Here is a 24,434-nt window from a genome sequence, read left to right as displayed (position 1 = left end):
CCTATTCTACAGATGAAGAAACTGAGGCCCAGAAAGAACAATTCGATTACTGTCACCCGGTGAGCTGGCAAAGGAGCTAAGACTAAAAATAAGATTTCTTGTCTGCGTTATCTTTGAGCTGCCCTTTGCCTGTCCGCTTAACAGGCAGGGGTCATCAATTTCAGGAATTTGCAGGTGTTCTTTGCCACCAACAGGTAGGGAAGCATTGATTTCACGGCTTCTTTTCTTCAGAGGCCAGCATTTCACCTTGTGAGGTTTAATGACTCTTCACTTTAACCTACTTGCAAATATACTGTCACCTGTTTAAGGCCCCGCTGGGTGTGTGCAGTACTAGAAGCTAGGGAGAGCCCTCCTCCCTCCCCCAAGAAAATCAGGGAGGTTGGCATTAGAGAGCTGGCATTAATGTTTTTTGTCTTGGTTATTCTTGGTTTTTATAAAGTCGGTCCTTGTCCTGTTTATTAAAATCTTCAATGTGAAAGAAGACTTGGTCTTTTGCACCCAGTGAGATTGCTCTGAATCGAGTGCCGTCTTAGCTCGGTCCTCAGCTTCGGAGGCAGGCACTGCGTCGTCTTTGGAGTACCCCAAACCCCAAACCTCCTGGCCACGAATCCTCTCCTTTCCACCCAGGATTCTGTCTTGAGGAGGAGCAGGAGCGAACTCACGGAGGACACAATGCCAGTCCAGAGAACCGCGGCAAGTTTCTGGCTACCTGGGAGACTGTCCCGCTCAAGCACCTGCAGGAATCAAGAGCCCTGCACGCTTGAGTCCCCCTCTCACCCCGGACCAGAAAACCACCCCACAGCCGTAGAACCAATTCTAGCCGAGTGGAGGGAGGAGGCAGTAAAAAGGCATTTGCAGGGAGTGTTAACATACCACCCTCCGCCTTTCAGGGATGCCTCTGGGGCAGAGATAATAGATCTGAACTGACGCAAGTTTCACTGGGGGATGGGCTTTATCCCTCCCTCAAGGAGAAAAAGTAATCACTGGTGGGCAGTAGAAACGTGCTGGGGCGAGGTTAACTCCTCGGCCTGGTTCTCGCTCTGCAGAGCACGGCTGGCCGGGTGCGGCGGAGGAGGTGCGCAAAGGTGCCTCGTGGGCATGGTGGAGTTGAAGCCGCGCGCAGGCGCACTGGGGCCTGGCCACCGGTCGGTCCCGGGGTACAAAGAAGCGCGGCCGAGAGCCGGGGTCCCTGGAAGTTTCGGGAGCTGCCTGGGGCTCCCTCCCGCCCCGCTCCGAGACGAAGCCACAGTCTTTTCCCACCTGCCGTCTGAGGCTTCCCACTCTCGCCTGACTTCTTCGCCTTTGCCTTGGCTGCGGGGCCCGGGTGGATGCGCTGCGTTCTGAGGTTTAATTCTGGCGCTGGCTAGCAAAGGCGGCTCCGCCCCTCCGCCCCGCCCCTCCACCGAGGTCCGGGAGCTCCGCCGAGCCAGCGAGCGATCGGGCCAGTGCTGCAGGTTGGGAGGAGCGCCTGGAGGTGAGTGGAGCTGGGGGCTACTCTGCGCCCTTTCCCCGGGCGGGGTGGGCGTGGGGGCACCTGGGCTCCGACCTCTGCTCCGGGGCCGGCCTCCGCGCCCAGCTACGCAAACTTGGCGCGCGCCGGGGGCGCACGGCGGCAGTGGCGGGGTCGGAGGGCAGCCCTGCCGGCTCCCGCTCGCCCGGGTTTCCCCGGCGGCCTCAGGGCGGGCCTAGGGACGGGGTCCGAGAGGTTGCTTGGACTCGGCGGCACCCTGGATTTGGGGCGCGCCGCAGTGGCGGGGCTCGGCCCGTGTGGAAGGGAAGCGCGGGGCGCCAGACTCGGGGTAACGGGAAAGTTCGGGCCGGGCGGCGGGAGGGAGCGGGCGCTTCCCGGCCCATGGCCGGGGCGCACGGTCCTTGGGGGCCCCCGGGCCTTTTATCAGCCCAGGATGGGGTGAGAGGTCCTCTTTGAGACGTCTCCTCTTGAAAGTCTCGGTTCCGTTCCACGGAAGGGACTGGCGGACGATCCCTTTATCCCTCTGCCCCAGAGCGGCAGGTGGCCTCGGGTCTTCCTCAGCCGACTTGGAGAAGGCTCGGGCCTCGGTCGCAAGGGCCAGGAGGTGGGAGGACCTCTGGGCCTCCGGGGCCCGCTGAACGCGTTCGGAACAGCGGTGCTTCTGGAGGATCCGGTTGAGGGAAAATGCGAGCGCCGATAAAGCCGACTTGGTCCCTGAACGCCCCCCTCTAACATGCCACTTGGGCAGACACGCTGAGAATGCTGCAGTCGGGTCAGCTACTTTCCCTTGACGGTTCACCCTCCTCCACCTGGGTCCCCGTAGAACTTCCAGACAGAACTTTTCGTGGTGAGTCCTGCAGGTCAGAAAGAGATCTGCACCGAGGTGAAGGCTTTGGCCACGTTAGCATGAAAAACAATCTGTGGCGTCCCCCAGCGCTCGGTCTCTGCATGTCGTCTCCACGGAGGTTCATCTTATATTAATTAATGAAATATATCAGAACGAGAGCTCTGAGACTAACAGGGAAGGTTAATTAACCAGATCTTTAATTGTGCATTTTCTTGCCCCCACCTTCATCTCCCCCAACTGAGCGAGAATGTTATCAGGACCTGTTTCCTCGTTTTTAATTTATGAGTTTATTCATCTTGATTTTTAGGTGGTGCTTAGCACTTTACTTGATAGTTGTCCCTTTCATCCAACTTTCTCTAAAAAAAGTTGGGCACACCCACCTTTATTTTAAAAAGTGAGGTACAATAAACATGCAATAAATTTACCCTTTTAAAGTGTACAATTATATAGTTTTTAGTATATTCACAATTGTGCAATCATCATTACTAATTCCACACATTTTCCAAAAAGAAGCCCTAAGCCTATTAGCAGTTATCCAATAGCAGTCACTTCCCATTTCACCCTTCCCCAGTCTAGTAGTCCCTCATTTTTAAGGTGAAGTCTTCCAAAGGTGGAGATTGAGAAAACTGAGAGATTATTAATTTCGGTTCTTTTTCAGTTAATAGATTTGGGGAAAGGTGCTGCTGCTGAGGCACTGGGAAAAAAATTAAGCATGGGCTGTCCTATGTCCAGATTAAAATGTCTAAGGATGGAAGAAAAGCCCCCAGTGGAAGAATAATTGCCTCCTTTAAAGATACACAAATTAGGAATGCATTTTATCTCCAAAGGGCACAAGGGTGCTTTGGGGACATTCTTTATGCACTTTATATTAGCCAAGTCTACAAATCACTCTAGTTGAGGTTCTGCCTCAGCAAAAGTGGGTGGTGTGTGTGTGTGTGCGTGTGTGCACACGCGCGCATTGGGTAAGGAGATATTAGAGAAAAAAGACTGCAGATTTAAAAATAGTTTTTTCTTTAAGTCATCCAAAATAACCTTAAAGAAGGAAACCACAAGCAAATGCCCACTGGAATCAATACATTCAAGACAGGTTTTATCCATATCAGCATCTGCTCACAAATAGTCTGCATGAGCTAAAGTTCACATGCATTAACCCCGCCTGGTCCCGGGAGGAAGTAGATGGGAAAGGGTTTAGTTGAAGAAAATTCAAGGACTTGGGGAGGAGATAGGAGAGTGGCTGAAAGGCGAGGGCTTGTGGGAACTGAGGTCTGTTAAACTGGGGTAGCTGTAGGATGAAAAGATTCAGAGGCAGCAGATGGGATCTTAGGGAAAAATTAACAGATACTTCACTCAGGCATTTGCTGGATTTTTTGTGCGTGTTTTAAAAATCACGTTTTAGTGATTAGAGTTGAAGCTAAGTAAATTACGTAACAACCAGCACACTTCTCTTCCACTCTTGAATCAAATAGAGAAGCCAACTTGGTTTCAAATGTCTCAGGAAATTTTAGGCCTCTTGTGTGCGTGGCTTAGGTTACACCATTTTAAAAAGTAATTTAAAAAATTGAACTATACAATACATACAAATATTAAGTGTACAGTATGTCCCATTTTCACAAAGTGAGCATAAACTTAGCACCAAGATCAAGAAATAGAATATTGCCATATTGCAGAAAGCCCCTCATGCTCCTTTCCAGTCACTGTCCTTCCCCAAAGGATAATCCAGCCATATACTAGTTTTGCCTGTTTTCATGTTCTGTATACATGGCATCATAGAGTATGTATTTTTTCATATATCTGGCTTCTTTCTCTCAACATTATTGCTTGTGAGGTTTAGCCATGATGTTACATGTAGCTGTAGTTCAGTCAATATCATTGCTGGCCCATATTCCAATATATGATTATACCCCAATTTATCCATTCTAGGGTTAATGGGATTTGAGTAGTTTCCAAATTTTGTCAATGGCAAATAGTGTGTCTTACGAACATTCTAAGTGCATGTCTTGATACACATGTACAGATTTGTATTGGGTATATATTCAGGAGAATGTCTGAGTTCTGAACTAGTATTCATTTAGAAGATGCTACCAAACAGATTTCAAAATAGTTGTATAGTTTATATTTCTACCAGCAGTATATGAGAGTTCTGTCCTATCCTTTTTTAAATTGCAAAAGCAGTAGACCTACTGAGATTTTGGCAAATGAACAAAAGATGACCTATATTTGCCCCATCTCAGCAGACTGATTATTTCTGTTGTTTTCAATTCCAGTGCTTTTCCATGTCTTCATATTTTTAGGGAGTCATAATCCTAATATTTTCTATTGTTTATGTCTTAACGCTGTATCTTAACATTGCTCCAGTCTCCATGACTTTTTAAGTCCTGTGCATGTCCACAATCCTGTGGGTATGTTTTCATTTAATAATCCCCCCATCATTGGAAATTACTTAATTTTTATAGTTTTACTATATTGCTGAAAAAATCATCCTTATACATATAGTTTTTCCACTTCTTTTAGATTATTTCAAACTAGAGACTTTCCTTTTGATAGTTCTGGATCCTTATTGTTAAACTACTACCTGCAGATTCAAATTGTCCATGAATCTAGTACAGAACTGATGAAAGAAATCTTTAAACTGCTGATATGTTACTTGCAAAATGGTGTCTCATTGGTTTAAATTGCAGTTCTCAAAGCAAAAGTGAGGTTGATCTTGGTATCGTCTTTTTAATAAAGAGCATAAGTGGAACTTTTGTTGTAATCTCATTTACCAATCATGTACTATTTTTCTTTACAGGCTACTTTTTGCAAAAGTACTGAGCTAGGAGCTTTAGGGGATATCAGAAGGATCATACCATTAAGTAGTTTATTGTGCAGAAATCATATATAAAAATTAATAATACCACTTGGGCAGAATTCTTATATGTGACAAAAGAATATTTAGTTTACTTAACAGACATTGAGTGCTTATATGAGTTCTGAGTCGAAAGAGGTCTTTCTTGCCTGGTTGGATAAGATCGGCTTCCTTAAACAGTAAGACTTGAGCTGAACTATAAGGGGTCTTTAGAAATTAGCTTGGGAGCAGGTATCTCTGACGAAAAGAGACCACTGAGCCATATTAAGGGGAGAGATTAATGGTGCACAGACTACTCTGGACAATGGGGATGATGCTGTTTTCTTGCCATTCTTTTTCTAGAAGATATTGAAAATACACAAACTAAGATAAAGGCAGAAAAAATACTTAGAGCAAAGAGCCTCACAGAGTTCATAGCAAGTGAGTAAACATAAGGATAGAGAATTGTAGTTGGAATTAGAAGGATGGAAATATCTGATGCAAGTGGTTCATTCTGGAAATGTAGGGAATGGAGAAATTAATGCCGAGTAGAGAGATTTGGATGATGTTTAGGGACATTGGTCTTTGAAAAATGTGTATAAGTAGAGATTATAAATAAAGGGCATTGAGGTTTAAGCAATAGCTTTTGAAGAAGCAAGGCAGTCCAGCAGTGCTTGACACACTAATAGTTGTGGTGAATCACATGCTCGGAGACCCAGGTGAATGGCAGTTTGAGATTGTACCTTTGTCCAGTGGCTGAAGACTGCAGAACCAGCCTGGTGGATTCGAGGTATGAATTCTAGGTTCTGCTGCTTGCTGTGCAATCTTTGACACAGTTACTGAACCTCTCTGTGCCTCAATTTCCCATCTCTAAAATAGGCATAATAAAAGCACTCCTCTCATGGAATTATTGTGAGGATTAAATGAATTAAAACACCTGATACACAGTATGTGCTAAACATGTTTGTTGTTTAACTTTTAAATTTTCTTTTTCCCCCAGCTTTATTGAGGTATGATTGACAAAATTGTAAGCTTTTTAAAATATACATTATAATGATTTGATATATGTATATACTGTTAATGAATTTTTCTCGTCTAGTTAATTAGCATGCCCATTACTATATATATAGAGTGTGTGTGTGATAACACTTAAGTTCTACTCTCTTAGCAAACTTCAATTATACAATATTATTAAATTTCTGAAGTTATATTTGCACATAGTAAGAATAATGCACAACAAAGAAGAGCTTAAAATGAAAACTAAAACCCATCACCTTCTGATCCTAGCTCAGAGTACGGTCTCTTCTCAGAGGCTGTTTATGTTTTTAGTTCTTCTAGAACTAAATTACCATGAAATTTAGTGGCTTGACCAATCGTTCCATGGTATTGTGGATTCTGTGGTTCTGGGAGTTAGGCAGGGCTTTGCCAGGTGCTTCTGCTCCTTGTGATGTTGTCGAGGTCTCTCAGTGGCACCCAGCTGGTGAATGGGCTAGTCAGGAGGGTCCAAGAAGGCTTTGCTCCCAAGTTGTATGCCTTAACAGGGGATGGCTGGAAGGCTGAGCTCAGTGTTGACTGTTGATCAGAACACCTACATATGGTACCTCACGCATGGTGGCCCTAGATAGTTAAGACTACTTACATGGCTACCAGATTCCTCCATGTAGTCATGCTTCACTGAGTGATGTGGATATATTCTAAGAAACACATCATTGGACAGTTCCATCATTGTGCGAACATCAAAGAGTGTACTTACACAAATCTAGATGGTATAGCCTACTGCTTCTAGGCTACAAATCTATACAACATGTTACTCTACAAAACACAAGATTAAATCAAGTACAAGAGAAAATGATACAATCAAGAGACAGTAATCACAAGTCTGCTTCCGGTGTAACATAGCATACTGTTGTACACCAAACTTTTTTTAGTAAGTAGAAAGAGTACACTCTAAAATAATGATAGAAATATAGTATAGTAAATATATAAACCAGGAACATAGTCGTTTATTATCATCAAATATTAGGTACCGTACAGAATTGTACATGCTCTACTTTTATACGATTGGCAGCACAATAGGTTTGTTTACACCAGCCTCACCACAAACACATGAGTAGTACATAGTGCTACAGCTTTATGATGGTTACGATATCACTAGGCGATAGGAATTTTTCAGCTCCATTATAATCATATGGGACCACCCTTTTATATGTTCTGATGTTGCCTGAAACATCATTATATGATTCAAGACTATATTTATCAGGATTCTTTAGAGGAACAGAACCAGTTGGATGTGTATATGTGTATAGAAAGAGACTTACATTATAATCTGCCATGTGGATCTGCAGAATGGAGACCTAAGAGAGCTAGTGGTACAGATGAAAACTGAAGTCTGTTGGCTGGAGAATTCCTCTTGCTTGGGGATGCCAGTCTTTTTTGTCCTACTCAGGCTTCAGCTGATTGAACAAGGCCCGCCCACAATATGGAGGGCAATCTGCTTTACCCAAAGTTCACTGATTAAGATCTTAATCTCATCCAAAAACATCTTTCATGTTGACACATACAATGAACTCAAGCTATGAACACCTTGTATGAACCAATTGGAAGCTTCATGCCCTTTTATGGCATAGCCTCAAGTTATGTAACTTCCCTTTTACCAAGCTTTATAGATTGGAGCAGTTAAAAAGCCTACTCAGACTCAAGGGGAGGGAACACAGACCCACCACATTATGGGAAGAGTGTCAAAGAATTTGCAGTCTTCTTTTTAAACATTCTGTACTTCATTTCACAAATTCGAGAATAGCTATTAACACCATGCTAAGGAGGAAGGGGAATTTATATTACCTCCCACCTTTTCTCTTCTACCCTCTGCCTCCCAACATGATTTAGATATTCTATTATTTTTATCTTACTATTCTCTTTTTTTAGTTAACTTTATAATTTTAAATAAAGCATTTCATACTTGAGAAGACCATGGAGAGGTGGGAAACTCTGGTTTGTTGTGGTGTGTATGTGTGTTTGGGAGGGACCTTGAAGGAGAACAACAAAACTGTCTTGAATAGGGAAAGCCTGACAGTGAGGCTCTTATTGAAACACTCCAGCCACTCGACTTGTGAATTGCTGGTGAGCATGTATTGTGCATGAGCCTAGCAGGTGACTTAACCCCCCAATTTTTCTTTTCTCTTTGGCTTTTAAACTCAAATACCTGTTTGCCTTTTCCTTCCTTGAGCTTTGCATTTAAAATGTAGATGCTGGAAGCAAATGATATTCTCATTGATGAAGAACCTTAAAACAGATAATATGTCAGAAATAAAGTGTTCTCATGCTTTTTTCATTACAGAAGCAATCAGTTAATTGGAAACAGTTATATATTTCAGACAGTGTCAGGAAGCCTGTAGCTCTGTTGGAAGTTTTTTTTTTTTTAATTCATTTAGTTAATGGAATTGAGCAATGGGGCTTAGTTTAGCTCTCAGGAGACATACTAATCCTTTTTTATAATTATCCCCTGAGAAGCGCACAAGAATCTCTATTCTTGTTGGTTTACATTTATTGTGTATTTCAGATACAACTTCTTTTGATATTTTATGTAATTTTTGGCTTGATTAGAGCCAAAGAATGTAAATTTTTTAATATCTACATTACATTTTTGGTTAAATTTGTTCAGATATTTGTTGGTAATTCTGACTGGTTCACCCTTTAACCTTGGGGAAAACATGAAAAAATAATAATTAGAGCAGAAGTCAAGGTCAAGCTTGAATTCATCTATTCCCCTGCCCCCATTCTTCTCAATAGAGCCACTCTTTCCTATTCAAAAAAAAAAACAAAAAACAAAAAAACTGCTTAAGAGTAGTCGTTTTTCAGGGGCTGGGATTGTCCCTATTATGTGAAGCTGTAACTGACTTTTCAGCCAAATAACACCAACACCCATCATGTCCCTTCCCCAGAATAAAGCCATAGACCGAAGCTGATCATCTTTGTATCATACCCCCTTCCACTCGTTGTTCTTGCTCTAAGGATATCTATCCTTCTAATATCAGAGATTATTTTTGTCAGTTTTTGAACTTTATATACATAGAATCACAGAGTGTGTACTCTTTTGTGTCTGGCTTTTCTTCATGTTCTGTTTGTAAGATTGACCCATGTTTTATGTGTATGGTTTGTTCATTTTTGTTGCTTTGTTGTGTTCAGTTGTGTGAGTATACCACTGTTTATCCATCCTACTAGGGGATAACATTGGGTTGTTTCCAGTTTGGGACCAGTGTAAACAGTGCTGTCATGAACACATGTATGCATGTTTTCTGGTGAGCATGTGTATAGAGTTCCTTTGGGTACATATCTGGGATTGGAATTGTTGGGCCGCACAGATCAGCTGTAGTAGAGAGTGCCAAAGGTTTTATTAATTTATATTCCCGAAAATGGTGTGTGAGTGCCAGTTGCTCCACTTTCTAACCAATACTTGTTATTATCTGTCGTCATATATTAGCCAATTGGGCAAATGTTTGTTATTGAATTCTCCAGACAAATGAATATGAGCACCTCAAAAGGGGCTTATACTCTTTTTGTTTTATAGCATAGTGAAATAGAAAAGCTAGACCAGTTAAAAAATTCATCTAGGGACTTTGTATCAGTTTTTTAACTGGTCTAGCTTTTCTGTTTTTCCATGCTATAAAATTCATTTCTTATGGGATTTTTTTTTTCTTTTAATTCATGGTAGATGCATCTTAAGAGTTAATAAAAATTTAAAGAACAGAAGTTTATGAACAAATTCTACTGGTTCTCAGAACTAAGTTATTCAGAGTATTTGAAGACTGAAATTTTGCTCTTGCTGTCTTTCGATTTTTCTAATTTGCTAAATCCATTGATTTTTACCAATCACTGTGACATTTTTATAGAGAAATTTGTTTGAGTCATGCACTGTATTTGGCCAGGAATTAAATTTCCATGTGAAAATGTAAAAGAAAATTTGAGTTCCTGGTGCATATTTTTTTAAAGAATAAAATAAAAGGGGTTTTGTCAACACAGTAATAAGTTGGATGTTGTGAAGCTTCGGTGGCATTGATAAAAGTTTTTGCCATTTCTTAGAAAATGAAATGAGTAGTTTTAATGCAATTTAACGTGATTTGTCATGCTTGACTTTGTTTTGATTTATTTTCTGTTGGCTTTTTGAAATTTCATCCTTCAGCTTCTATTTAGGGCACTTATTTTATCTTCTTAATTGTTTCTTTTTAAGGATTGTGTGCCTGTTTTGTGCTTATTCAGTGTGTATGTTCCATCTTCCCTTAAATATTAGGAGTATTGCTGATCAAGGGATGGACTCTACTGGTCTTAAACACCTTTAAGGTATTCGTGGGTACCGCGTGGCCTCTTGGTGGCAAGATTAAATCCTGGATGGCATAACCTAAAGGGTCTTTGGAGAATCCAGGCTTCTGACCTTGAGGGCAGAGTAAGAGACACCACATTTTGATCTCCTTTCATAGTAATAATTCAAGAGTGGGAGGAGAATTTGCTGAATCCCTGTCAAGGAGAGGAATTTGGGAGAGAAGTGATTGAAGTTTGTTTGCTACAATCAAAGTTTCTTAGCCTTGGCAAAGTTTTCGTGACAATTGGGAGAAGCGATTCAAATAGTTTACTCTTATGAAAGTTTTGTAGATTTAAAACATTTTTTTTAAGTTGAGGGAATTCATGGTTATTCCTCTAATGAAGTTTATATCAACTTATTTGTGTTCCGACATATTTTTATTGGAGGTGGGGAGAGAAAAGGGGAGCAGTTGTGGCTCTCAAGTGGGATCTTAGAATTGTTCATAATGCTGGGAATGATAGCAATGTTGGGTGGGAGGCATAGTTTAGAGACATTGGCTTGAGGAATAGCAGGGACTTTTTATGGAGTGGCCAGGTGGGAGGGAAGTGACTAGTTAAGCTTCATATGCAACAATATTTGTTGAACAAATATGCATAATTTCATCAGTAGCATACTCAGGCTGCCCGATCTGCATGAAGGTACTGATTCATCAGTTATAATGGTTTAGGTGCCTAACACGTGATAACTTATCCTGTAGATGATCAGGAATTCCATGCTTCCATCAGCTGAAGTTTAAACATTTTTGTTATAAAGAGATTTGTCTTAACAAGATTTGCCTTCACCTGCCAGGTATGTATCTGAGTCTGGTGTTTGTTCTCCACCACTCCTCTTCACACACGCCCCTTCTTTTGTGTGTGTGAACTTAGAGCCATGAGGGTGCTATGAGTTAACCTCCCCAAATTCAGTGGACTTCGTTTTTCTAAAGAGTTTTAATTTTCAGGCTAATAGAGAAAAAAGAGTGTTTCTTTTTGTTTGTTACTTAGGTTTATTTTAGCCCCCTCAGGGAAACAAAAAGCTCCTATTTGGATATTCATGGGAAACCAGTAAAACCTAATTGGAGGGCCTTTGTTTTTCTTTCATGGAACCCTATGTGTTTTTATAGCTCTTTTACACCTTCCAGAGAACCCAAGCATCTCTCACTGAGAAACAGAGAGCCGCTGTGTCTGAGCTCATTCCTGCTTGTTGTTGGAAGGGGTGTGCCAACGGTTCACCTCTTGAAGTCAAGAATGAGTAAGAAGACCTTGAGGACTCTTAGCCAGCCCAGAATGATTCAGTAAAGTATTTGCTTTAGTACAATGGAAAAAACTGTCACTCTTTCCTGCCCTGTCAGCTTCTCCAGCGAAAGGAGGAAATATTGCTTAAGGGGCTTGAAGTTTACATAGTTTATAGTTTATGAATCATTTTCTTTCAAAGGAAGTGTTGTAACCTCTGGCCTCACATTCAATTTGACCAAATAACTGTGTTCACCTTTTTTGCGTTTTAAGTCCTGACTTAAAGCTGTTAACTCACATGTGATGTCTGTTTAAGCCTGCGCCCCAGGCTAGATTGGAGGTGCTGAATCCATGCTTCATCCTCAGCCTCTGCTTTTCTCTTGTTGACCCCCATAGACCCCTAGCAGCTTTCCTTTCCCACTTATTCCCCATTTTTTTACCTTTATTTTTTATCTGGTCATATTGAAGGGATGAGATTCAGTATAAGGCACTGGTTAGATTCTTGGTCTCTGTCTAAGGTCTCAACTCTACTGTTTCCTGCTAGGCGTATGTTTCCTTTGCTCTGTTTGTCTGAAAAGAAACAATGATATCATTATGCCATTTTGTTTAAGTGTGTCTTGGTGTGGGGAGGGGAGGAGAAGGAGAAGCGGGGATGGGAAGCAGGGAGGGTAGATAAAGGGAGGAACACCCAGGATATAGTATTTCCTGACTATAAGACTCCCTGAAAAGAGATCTTAAAAGAGATGTCTTGTTTGCTTATGGCCAGAGGAGCAGAGTAAAGGCTGTGATCTCAGGTAACATACAGTGGATCCAAGAAGAACCTTGGGAGCAGGTAAAAGGGCAAAGGCAGACTCAGAGGCCTGGGTCCAGGGGAAACTCCAACTCCATGAAGTGTCACCACCCTTCTCCCTTCTCTCTAAGCTCTCCCACAATTATTTTGGCTGAGCGAAATAATCTTTCTCTGCCTGTAACATGGGGATAAAGAGAAAGTCACAGAGGAGCTGAGATGATCAGTGAGATAATAGATGTATGAGCCTTACCCGAGCTTTGTTGAACTTTGGTCACTTGAGAAGCTCGTTGCTCTTCCTGCTGCCTCAGGACTAGGAAACTTCACTGGTTGCTTAAGATAATGGGTAATTGCTGGGCAGTTGTGGAAGTTGGGTACTTGTCTCTAGGGGCATTAGGATGGGGAGAGATGAGATATGTTCTTGGGACCCCAAGTTGATGCTGAGAACATCTCTTCTGGGAAATATTGCACAGGACTGCTGTCATGCCGAACTGCTGGAAGCATGCTGTGGGACTTTTAGGCACTGGTGATGCAGACCATTCACCATTTATAGCAGTGTTTCCAGGGTATAATGCATAAGTACACTTGATAAACTATAGGCACATTATTGGTTAAACTGGCGATTCCTTGTATCTGAAGCTTTGGGGAAGTGAGGATAGTAACATTGTATTTATAGTCCAGGACCTATGTAAGGGCTGGGTGCTATAAAGTTGACTAGTTCATGTTCCTTACATCAGTGGCTGTATAGATCTAAAAGATTGGATGTATTTCTCACAGCAACATGTGCTATTTTGCCTGTTCTCATGTTCATTACAATTAAGAACTTTTGTTCAGCAGTACAAATTAAGAGTGAAAAGACAAATCAAAAAGTAGTAGATATTTGTCATCCATTATCCATCAAGCAACTTGTCCAGCATATGTAAAGAACTGCTGCAAATAAACAAGAAAAACAGGAAACCTAATTTTTAAAAACGAAAAGAAGAATTCAGTATCAATCATCAGGAAAGTGCAAATTAAAACTACTGTAAGATATATACTTATATATGCTTACCCAATTGGCTAAAATTTAAAAAAAAAAAAAACCGTGATAACAAAACATTAATGGAGATATAGAAAAGCTTAAACCCTCCTACACTGCTTGTGGAAATGTAAATTGATATAACTACTTTGGAAAGCTAAAGGACTAATCTATAAAGCTGAACAAATACATATCCTATGATTCAGTACTTACACTCCTAAATATATATGCCCAACAAGAATGAGTGCATATGTGTGCCAGAAACATAAGAATGTTCATCGTGGAATAGTAGAAACAATTGAAATATCCACAGATGAGTAAATAAGTTGTAGTATGGTTATACAGTGAAATACTACAAAGCAATAAAAAAGAACAAGTTACTGCTACACAGAACAAACAACACAGTGAATCTCATAGATATTACATTGAGTAAAAGAAGTCAGAAGCAAGTGTACGTATGGTATGGTTTCATTTATATGCAGCTCAAAAAGAGGCAAAAGTCATCAATGGTGACAGAGGTCAGAATAGGGCCAGGGTGTGCAAGGGATGTAATTACTGGGAAGAGGCATAGGGAAGCTTGTGGGGTCTTGATCTCTATTTTTTGATCTAGTTGCTGATGACAGATGTGTTCATCTATAAGAATTCATTATGATAAATAAGATTTATGTATTTTATAGTATGTATGTTATTTTTTAATTTAAAAGGTTTATTAAGATCAAACATTTAAAAAGAAATAAACCAAAATTTAAAATAAACCGATTAGGCTTATTGGCTGCAGAAAAGAAACTCATTTAAACTGGCTTAAACCCGCATCAACTGTAAGGAATTTCTTGGAAGGAACCCAGTGAAACCCATGAGCATGGTAGCCCAGCCAGTCCTCCTGGGAGATGGGCAGTTAAGACCTGAAGTTATGATTATGATTTCCTTGGGGCACTCATGGTACCTTCAGCATTTGTACCATTCCTTGGCTTTTCTCTGTAGACCACTTTTCTCTGCTTCAGCTCACAGATGGTAGAAAATGGCAGCCCAGCCCTTGCTTCTCATGACTAGCTCCCATTTCAAGCCTAATTCCTTTTTTATACCTTATAGTTCACTCTCCCTAGGCCTCTCTCTCTTCCTGTTGATTGGCTTAGTGTATGCTTCCTTGTCCTCACTGTGTTCCAATCAACTGTGGCCAGAGAGTCTGGGCTCATGTAGGAAACAGAGCAGCCAAGGCTAAGGATGGGTGGATTTTTTTTTTTTTTAAAAAAAGGGAAATGTGTGAAAAGAAAATGGTTGCCATCCTACCACATTTTTTCCCGCTGAATGCTTCCTCCCATTTTTTTCCCCCCGTTATTTGGATCAAGGAAAAATGTCCCCAGGAAATTCTTTGTTCCCTTCCAAGCAAATCAGACTCTAATGTCTGCTTTCAAACAGGACACCTCAAGCCGCTGGACGCTACTTTCTTGCTGAGTCTCTCCCCGAGCTCTGGTTTTACCAAGATCCACCACAGACTAGTCCTGCCAAAGGCAAGACTGTCATTACCTTGTACCACTTTAAGATTATGGAAAAATTCCCCAAATCCATGAAAATTCATACCTTCTGGGTATAACTTTGTATCAAATAATATGAAATACTGTTCCTAACTTGATTTGATTTTAGCAGTACAAAAAGCCTTTCCGATATCTATTACAGGCTTGCTAATCCTGGTAGGGAGAACCATGGGCTCCTGGATTCAGGACTTTTCAAGGCAGAGTGTAGTTAGTATATAGCATTATCTCTCCTCCAGTCTCTTGGGTAAACTGTAGATTTACAACTTGTAAGGTCTGTAAACCTTGACTTGGCTTATGCCTGTATGGGATTTCTTAGCTTTGCTCTTGACCTTGTACTAGGTACCTTCTCACTGTACCTTTTTTTTTCGTGACTGACCACAGCCTCTGGATATGACAGCCGGTGAGCTTAGTCTAGTAAGTAAGTGTTCTGAGTTTCTCTGGACTTCTAGCTTAGCAACACACCTCATCACAAATTTGCAAGAGGTGGCGTTGAATGTTTTTTTCTTCTGAAATTAATTTTTTAAATGAATTTATATATTTTTTCATCAGAGTAGCTATGAGAGGAGTCTTAACTCTGGGCTTATTTTTTCTCCTTTGGCTTCTAGGAAAAAATCGAGAGTCCTAGTCATTTTCATTTAGTTCTGTTTTAATTGATCATTTGAAAAACTATTTGTATCATCAGATCTTACAGTAGGCAGTGGCTAATACTAAAAAGCTAAAATGAACCTAGGCTTTTTGGGGAATGATTCCTACATCCCATGAAATCCCAGGCAATTGCGTTTCCTTGTTTTGTGAGGTAACTGGTGTGCCGGTTAAGTTTATAACCTTGATTCTTGTTTTTTCTCCCCATCAGTTAGAGATTAATTACGTGACTGTGGAAGAGTGAGCTGTTGAACCTTATCTTCTTTGAACCTGCCATTGTTCTCAAGAAGGTCTTCTAAAGGTCAGTAACTTAAGTTTTCCCCTTCCCCCTAAAACACATATTTATAAGGCAAAAAGGTTAATTAGAAAAAGGCAGATGTTATGTTCAGTTTATTATATTCATTTTGCTGGTGGTTAGTATGAAAATTGGCTGGTGGTAAGACCTGCATGTCCATCTACCTTAATTAGGCTGCTCTAGGTATGTGTTCCATTGAGAATTAAAACATTTAAAAAAATTAAGTGTTGTTTCATTTCTCAGCTTAGACTGGATGATGCTCAGTGGCTTAAAATAACATTTTAATTTCCTGTTCACTGTCCATGACAGCTATGACTCTGCTCTAGGGTCTTTATTTTAGACCCAGGCTGAGTGTGCCATGCGAGTCTGAAAGAGTGAGAAAGGAAATGACCAGTCCATTCATGGCTCTTAATGCTTCTGATTGTATGTCAGTTTCACTTGCTTTCAGTTGGCTGAAGCAAGTCACATGGCTAAGCCTACCAACAATGGGATAGGGAAATATAATGATTTTCCATTTGGAGACGCTATGAGCCACGTGACAATGGGAGGTAAAGCCTGTTATGGGGAGGCAGCAAGTAACTGAAACAACAACATAATCTACCACGATGGAAAACTGTATTTAATTCTAAGAGGTTTAATAGCCTGTATGCTGACGCAGGAACAGTTTTTAGAATTGATTAAATCTGTATTTCAGGGTTTGTTTTGAAAGGGTTATGCATCAGAAATCTGCCTAGATATGGAAAACAGCGTCTAATTTTTGTGCAGAGCTTATTAATTTTTTATGAACTGGAGAGCTGTACCCACAATTTGGTAACTTTCCACTCATTGTTTCTCTGAGGTCTAGATCTGTATTTTAATCAAGAAATTACTCATTACTTTTTTGACTTTTATTTCTTGATTTTCCATGTATTGCCACTATCTCATTGGTCATTGTTTTTTGTTTAATTGCCTGAATTTATATGGTCTTGGCAGCCAATTAAAGGCAGATAGTGCTGTCAAGAGAAGGGTTGAGATGGCAGCTTTTAGCAAAAGTAAAATTTGTTAGGGCTTATTAAATGTGCCTCGGTATTTTTCTTTCAAAAGTGAAATTGCTGAGCTATTGCTAATATCCTTACTAGAAAATTTCTCTCATCATTTAAAAAGTACAAAGTCAGAGTCCTTTAAAGGAAGATAGCAAATTATAATTATACTTACTGTGAGACAAAGAACTTCAGTGCCTTGATTGGTTGGTTATTCATCCTACATGTTGGGGAAGTTCAGAACTCTTTTGCATTGGGGGAGGGTGGGATGGGGACGGGGAAGGAAATAAGGGAATCTTGGCCATTCCTACAGGTTTCCTCACACTCTTTTTGTATGAAGTGAGAGGGTATCTATCCAGGCAAGAGTCTTGCATAGGTTCTGTAATTTTTATGAGAATGTTGAAATTTCTGCTCGGTTGACTTATAGTAGGTAGACAACCCTCAAGTGGTAGTGTTGAATGTTGCTTTCTGAGTTCTTCCTGAGCACTTGACCTGCTCCAGCTATGAATGAAAACTTGTTTTGGAGAAATAGTGTTCATTCATGAAATTCTAAAGGATTTTACACACTAGTTCCTTCAAAATATTGAGTACTTAGAATGCTGTACTTCCTTTTGCCTCAGATTTTTTCTACTGAATTAGTTTGTGTTATGTCCTCAGCTTACAATATCGAGAGGATAGGAAATAATTTAAGAAACAGCCACAGAAAACTTTTACACTTTGTAATCCAGTGTGTCTTTCAGCAGCCCTTTTTTGAGGAATCATTAGAAAAGTTGCCGTAAGCCTTGATATCAGGCAATGCTGAGACATTTCTTGCGAAAATATTTGGTTGAACATTGTGAATCTTGTAAGAGATCATGATCTCCATATTGCTTTAGCTAAATTTATATCCCATCGTTAAACAACCATGTTGAACTTCATAATAGTCATTTTTGCTAACTGATTTAGGCCTCATTTACTACTCCATTATATTTTCCCTTGTTCTGAATTTAATATTTTTTCTATTTGAGAGAGAGAGAGAATGAAAACAAACACGCTAGGTAACACTCCTTGTCCTTTATTGTTCTCACAAGCAGATGTGTATGCTCAGGGGCATGCTGGGATCTCTGTCCCTTGTGCTCAGACTCAGGGCAAGAAACTCTTTCTGGGCCCTTTTGCTAATGAGGAACGGGCTCCTGGTGTGCTTTAGGGTCTGCTTTCCAGGCCCAGGACCAAAGGTGGGATTGAACTAGCAGAAGGGCAAATGTTGCAATAGGCACTTTTGCAGGGACAGATCAGGAAGGGACTGCACATTAATTTTTAGGTTTGGAATTGGTATTTCCCAGTGAGCTCCTCTGGCATCTAACCCAGCTCACTTTTCAAATTCTGAAGTGCTTCTTGGGCTGACAGTGTTTGTTACCTGTGCTCTTCTGACCTCCAGCCTCGGACCTGCCCTGGCTTTCCCTTCACTACCTTCCCTTGGTGCTGACAGCTTGTGGCAATCAAGCCAGAATTGGCCAAGAGCTAAACTTCTGGACTGCTGTGTAACAGCTTCCTATTGAAGCATCTTCCCTGAACTTTGACTTGATATCATTGTAACTTTTGCTGTCATTGATGGATTGTATAAAACATCTTAAATTTTTCTACATGTGCTGGTACTTCTTGCTCACTCGCCATTTCTTCTCAGTTTCCTTTGCTGGTTCTCATCTCCTTGATTTTTGGAGGGCCCTAAGGCTCTCTCCTTTGATCTTTTCTGTAGACACTCATTCCCTTGGTGACCTCATCTAATCTCATGGCTTCAGATACTATTGATTCTGGTTATTCTAACATTTATTTCTCCAGCTCTGACGTCTTTCCTTAACCCACACTTATATGTCCAACTTTCTCCTTGTATCTCTACCTGGGTGTCTACAGCCATCTCAGACATAGCCGGAACAGAATTCCGGATTTACCTCAGTCCTTCCCATAGTCTTCCCTATCTTGATGGATGGCCAAACCCCAAAACTGTGTAGTCCTCTTCACTCTCCTCTCACACTCCACCTCCAATCCATTAACAAGTCCTGTCAACTCTGACTTAGAAATGTCATCAGAATCTGCCTCCTTGTTCGTGTTTTCACTGCCACCGTCCTCTCTCACCCGGATTCCTGAAATAGCCTCCCTCATAACTCATTTTCCTACTTCTGCCCTTGCAGTCCATTCTCAACAGTGATCCTTTAAAAACAGAAGTCAGATGGTGGCACTTCTCTGCTCAAATCCTCTGTTGGCTTCCGTTTCTGTAAGGGGAAAAAGAGATTTTACTGTGACCTCCATGGCTTCCTTGACATGGTCCCTTGTTTACTCTTTGAGTTCTTGTCTTCGTTCTCCTCCCCCTTCTACTTTGGACCCTTGCTCTTCTTCACACAGGCCTGTAAGCGTCCCTTAGGGCCTTAGCACTGTGTGCTTCCTCTGTCTGAAACACTCTTCTCTTCTCCATACTGGCTCATGCTGTCTTTACTCACCATCTCAATACCTTTCTCAATACCTTGACTCTCTATTCAGAATTACAATCTGCCTTTTTCTGCCACTCCTGATCTCCCTTACCCAGCCCTTCCCTTTCTTTTGTTCCATAGCATAATAACCCAGTATGTAATTTACCTATTATGTTTATTGTTGATTATCTATCTACTCCAGTGAATGTGGGCTTCCCCAGGGAAGAGATTTTTATCTGGTTTGTTGGCTGATAATATACTGAGCTCCTAGAACGGAGCCTGGAAAGGTAGAAGGTACTTAATAGATAGATAGTCGTTGAACAAACTACTAATGAGGATTTATTTTACTATGCTGTTCAGAATCTCTCATATGAGGAAGTGTAAGTTTCAGTTCACTTTTAGGGAAACATTTATTTCTCTGATTAACAGGACTTTTAATTCCCCAGTTTCCTTTTTTGCTTTGGCTACCAAGATGCCAGAAACTAGGTTTTATGCTCAGTTGCAATAGTGACTCATGGCTTCAGTGTGTACATAAACTAATATAGCCCTTCCACTCCTTTCCCCTCCCCCTGCCATCACTTGATGAAAAGTTGTTCTGTAGTTATTTTTGTTTATTTTTTAACGATAACTGTGCATTTTATTGTTAGACTCTTCAAGTAACCTTTGGGAGTGAACGGTATATAAGAATTGGTATATAAGAATTCGGATCCACTCTACAAAGGAGAAGTAGTTTATTAAAGAGCTTTGTCTTAGCCTATAGCTGGTTTTTTGAGCTTCCAGCCAGGTCAGCAGCATTGTTTCAGGTAGTATGCAATTTACTGGTTGGATCAGTGTTCTGAAACAGCAATTTTTCATATGCTATCTCTCTTTAGGCTTTTATTTGATTGAACTATGCTTATACAAATATTAATATAGTTGTAAACTACTATTGTCAACCCAAAACTCTTGCTTCTTAAACCCAGAGACTCTTATTTCTGACAGAATATCCTTTGAAGAATTTCTTGCCACTGTTCAATAAAAGTAATTATTGACTAAAACCCAAAGTTGTAAATTAACGATAGAGTGTTCAACCTGGACACATAAGCACTACGTCTTAGTGTATGCTTTTCATACAGGGGAATTTTTAGGGAATATCCAAAGCCATAGGCTTAAACATCTTCCAGGAACTTCAGTTTTTTTTGAAATTTTCGGACAACTCTCTTTTGAAATCGGGCATTCTTAGCAAGTTCTGTCCCATGGATGCTTACACAAATCTGTAGAATTTTACATTTCTGAGTTGGCCAAGTTTGAGCTAATGACTCTAAGTAAATGTACTTTATTTAAGCAGGCACGTGGTGATGTTAGCACTGGGATCTAGAAGAGTAAGCAGTCAAACATTTTGACAATTTCTGTGTTCCTGGGCCTGCTGCTCACTGTTAGAACTGGATCTGGGGGTTTCACAGTGCCTCCTTGGAAACTGCACGACGAGTTTTTTTTTTTTAACAAATTGAATTAATAAATTTATCACCTGAAGGATTGGTAGTTTTAGCTTCTTTTTAAAATCTGATTACCTAAAGCTGTTGTTTTTTACAAATTAGTTCAGTTTCTTATTCATGTTGCTTTTTTCTTTTTTTGTTTTTTCTTTTCTTTTTTTTTTTTATGTTGCTTTTAATTAAGTTGTGCATACAAACCCACACAAATCCCTAACTCTACCTCTTGCAAAAATGAAGTATTAGGAAATAGCAAAGTACTGGGAATTCTGATTTCATTTTGTGATCTTGGTCTTTTTAAAATTATAAAAATGACAAAGGTCATGAGAGAAATCTGAAAAATCCTGCAGTCTTTGAGACATGTGACCAGCCTGGCATTGTGTCTGAGGCATTTCTTTCAACAAATACGTTAACAAGGTGATGCCTGTGTCCCCAACCTACAGGTGGTAGAAGTTGGTGGTCAGTACCAGCAGCAGTAGACCTAAAAACTATAGACTATTCTTAGATGCTGTTTGAAATATGGCTTTTATTACTGTGCAGTGCAAATTAGCCCATCATTGATTCTCAGGTGTGAAAACCTTTGAATATCAAATCTATGAAAAATCTTAATGTTTTATATGTATGTGTGTACTTTAAAAAGTCAATTTTTACAACATTTGTAAATGGAAACAATAGCTCCTGAAATTTTCAATTTGTACAACATTTGTAAATGGAAACAGTAGCTCCTGAAATTTTCTTAATATAAATAATAGATTTTTATTTGATTAATATATAATGTTTATATTATCGTGACTATGAAAATAATTCACAGCTGAGATGTGTAATTTGAGTATTTGCTTTCTCTTACAGCTCGTTCTCACTCAAAGTTAATAATTGTTGTTTCTTAGCTTTATGTACCTCTCAATGATTCACCCCCAAATTGAAGCCTAACCCTCCTCTCTTTATGTTTGAAAACCTCAGGGTAGTCATCTGTTGGATCTGTCCCTCCTGAAGGCAACCCTTTTAAAATGTACCCATCAACCCAGAAATGCCCTTCATTTCACTTTCCTGGATCCCATGGTGTCCTCTTTCCTTGTGACCCTCTTAGTCTCTTACCTTGGTAGAGGGCATCAGCCAGCAGTTTCTGAAAAAGGTTACATGGGAGATATATTTTTTGAGATTTGGCATGTCTAAAATGTTTCTTCCTTCTTCTGTGATAGTTTAGCTAAGTATGCACTTCTGGCTTGGAAATTCTTTTGGAAAGATTGCTCTCTGAAGTTTTCCCTCTTTTCTTTAAAAGCTTTTAGGATCTTATCTTTGTCCTAAGTATTCTGATTCATCTGTTTTCGTTGATTTTTCCAGGCACAGAGTGGCCATCTCAATCTAGAAGCTTATGTTTTACAGTTACTGGAAAATTTCTTGAATTATCTTTGATAACTTTTTTTCACTTGATTGAATTCCTGTTTTCAAATATTGGTTCTTCTGAAGCAATCCTCTGCTTTTCTTATCTTTTTATCTTCTGTTTTTTAGGTCTTTGCCTTTTTACTCCATGTTCTGGTGAATTTCTTCAGCTTTACTTACCACTGTTTTGCCGAATTAAAATAATCTTCAGATGGATAATACATGGCTCAAATTTAAAAGATAGAAAGAGGTAAAATGAAAAGCCTCCCAATTCCTGCTACTAGCTCTACCATATTCCCTCCTCAGAGGCAATCAATGTTTCTCTTTCCAGAGATGCTCTGTTCACGTATGAGAGAGAGAGCGCGAGCGCGCATGTTATCATAGTTTCTTCTTTTTATTTTTTTATATAGTTTTTCTTTATTTCCCTCCCTTTAAATCACAAATAATATATTTTACATACTGTTATGCACCTTGCTTGTTTCATGTAACCATATGTCTTGAGATTCCACTGTATAGGTACAGTTTTATTTTTATAGTTTTAAACACAACAGCACAGTATATCTTTTTAGAGATACTCCATATTTTGTTGAATTATTTTTCTATTAATTTCGCTATTTGTAGCATTACTGTAAGGAATAACTTTGTACATTATTTTGCTTCACATGTGACAAAATCCTAAATATGGACTTACCGGGTGAAAGGCTATGTGCATTTGTATTTGTAGTAGGCATTGCCCCAGACGTCTTCCGTAGAAGCTGTGCTAATATGTACTCTAACCAGCAAGGCACAAAAATACCCGTTACTCTACATCCTTGCCAGCATGGGATATTATGAAACTACTTAATCTTTGCCAATCTGATAAGTGAAAAATGGTATCTCATGTGGTTTTAATTTGCAGTTCTCATAGGAGGTTGAGCATCTTTTCATGAATATGTTAAGAGCCATTTTGTGAACTGTTCTGTCCTTTGCTATTAGTTGTGTCACTTTATGTGTAAGGGAAATAAGCCCTTATCTATGATAAGAATTGGAGTTGTTCCCAGTTAATTGTTCATCTTTTGACTTGGATTATGTTGCATTTCTCTTTGTAGATGAATTTATCAGCGGTTTATTTTAAGGCCTTTGAATTTAATGCCATGAGAGAAAAAGGCCTTCCTCACTCTAAAATTATTTTTTAATTGTCCAGGGTTTCTTCCAGTACTTCTTTGGTTTCAGTTTTTATATTAAAATTAATAATCCATCTTGAATTTGTTTTAGTAAGTAGGGATCCCAATTTACTTTTTTTCAGATGGCTACTGGTTTTCGCAACCATTTATTTAAAATCCATATATCCCCTTTAATTGAAAATGCCACCTTTATCATACACCAAATCATACTTGCTTGTGTGTCCATTTCTTGACTTTTCTTTTCTGTTGATCTGCCTAGCCAGTCGTGTTTTAATTGTATCACTATTCTAATCGTTAAGGTTTTTCTAACGTGTACTTATCTTAGGGAGGATTACTTTTTAATTTTTATTTTATTTTATTGTTGATGTTGATGTTAACCATTAATTTTGCAGTGACATTTAAAAATGAATTATTCAAAATTTAAAGGAAACCAATCAGAATTTTACATAATTCAAAAGAAATACACTGACCTGGGTTGGTACAGGTTGGTTTTCTAACTCAAGGTTTACTATTTATCTATTTTTTCCAATGAGGGTGAAACAAGATGCCAAAACAAGGATAAGAAGTACTTAATTATTCACTTTTGAGATCAAGATTGGCTTATAAATCAGAACATTTAGCCTTGAGGGAGAAACGAAATGATTACATAGGTCAATAATTGCAAAGCAGAACTCTTAAGTTTGAGATTTGGTTGAAGAGACTTGATTGTGGGGACTCTGAGTCATTTGAGATGCAACTCCTGGTTCATTCTCAGGTGTTGAAAATATACCATCAGTGAGTCAACTGGAGTGTAGCAGCATCAGTGACTTTTAGTGAAATGCCTTTATTTGTCTGAGATGAAAAAAAGAGACTGCAGTGAACCACAGACCATTTCATTCTGAACCATGACAGCCTTTTGGCATCTCTCCTCAGTGTTACTCTGAAATAGCTTTATTATAAAGCGGGGGAAAACTGGTGTGTGTGTGTGTGTGTGTGT

At 39.8% G+C, this 24,434-nt stretch overlaps 1 protein-coding gene across 5 annotated transcripts in view; it reads left to right on the top strand.

Annotated features, from left to right (window-relative positions):
- The first annotated feature begins 1,156 nt into the window (after positions 1 to 1,156).
- Positions 1,157 to 24,434, top strand: part of KANK1 (KN motif and ankyrin repeat domains 1) — a 177,218-nt gene continuing 153,940 nt past the window's right edge. For 3 of the 5 annotated variants that reach the window (XM_039888254.1, XM_039888153.1, XM_039888177.1), the window contains exons 1-2: positions 1,157 to 1,474; positions 15,900 to 15,989. The gene's annotated coding sequence lies outside the window, so the exon portion shown is untranslated. Of the gene's footprint in view, positions 1,475 to 2,179; positions 2,319 to 15,899; positions 15,990 to 24,434 lie in introns of those variants that run through there. The other 2 variants (XM_039888164.1, XM_039888168.1) reach the window with 1 other exon arrangement.

Source organism: Pteropus medius, unplaced genomic scaffold (genome assembly GCF_902729225.1).
Source record: "Pteropus medius unplaced genomic scaffold, Ma_sr-lr_union100, whole genome shotgun sequence".
NCBI classification, from domain to species: Eukaryota; Metazoa; Chordata; class Mammalia; order Chiroptera; family Pteropodidae; genus Pteropus; species Pteropus medius.
Note: the sequence above shows the minus strand (reverse complement) of the source record. Positions and strands in the feature narration are given on the sequence as shown.